Consider the following 909-nt stretch of genomic DNA (forward strand, 5'->3'; position numbering starts at 1 on the left):
TTTGCTCCATCTTACACTTAAAAGAACTTTATGATATTTTGCTGAGTCATATAGACAAGAAGGATTCAGAGTTTTGTGGAGTTTAGCAATTTCATTAAAGAAGATTAATATATTTGCATGTGTTCCCCAATTTTTGTGCACTTTCAAATAATACAGAATCAAAGTTGTGAGTGGAAATTAATTACTCTAATTATTACACTAGGTAATGTTATCAAAGGTCTCCATCAAGGCTGATGACTTTCAAAAAAAATCTGAACTTCAGAAACTGACTGAAAGGAATGTACCAAATGATTTCAGGTTTTAAGACATTTACTGTAATAGAAAAACTAAAAGCAACATTATAAACATCAAAATGAGAGCACAGCCTCAGTGTCTTCAATCTGAGCATGAGCTCTCATCCTCATTCTGTGGTGAACAATAAAGTCAGTATTTTTTCCACTTCTGACTAGCTCTATCTCCTGCTTTCTGTCTCTCAGATGACTGCAAACTGATTTGTACCTATTAATTTCAAAGGCATCTTATAAACCTGCAACCTGATTCCACAATTGAATTGAATTGAATTAGGTTCATTGTCACGTGGATTCACGAGTACATTGATAGATTTACAAGTCGCCTCTTATGGTGCCATCTTAAGTACAAAGGCAGCTAAGTACAGAATCTTGCTACAAAGCAGAAAAATAAAGAAAACAAAGTTAAAAAGTTAAACATTACAGCCCTTCTTACTAAAAAGTAAGAATACAAAGAAACACAGTTAACAGTTCAACAACACAGTCCACGAGCGCCTGGCCATGCTGGGCTCACACTCCTCAGAATTGCTCAACCTCCCCTGCTCCAGGTTCAACCTTGCCCCCACTGCCACCCAAGGCTGCCTGTTCTCACCGCCTTACAGCTTGTTCCTGCTCCTGCCGC

This window comes from Rhincodon typus, chromosome 24, assembly GCF_021869965.1.
Source record: "Rhincodon typus isolate 14 chromosome 24, sRhiTyp1.1, whole genome shotgun sequence".
NCBI classification, from domain to species: Eukaryota; Metazoa; Chordata; class Chondrichthyes; order Orectolobiformes; family Rhincodontidae; genus Rhincodon; species Rhincodon typus.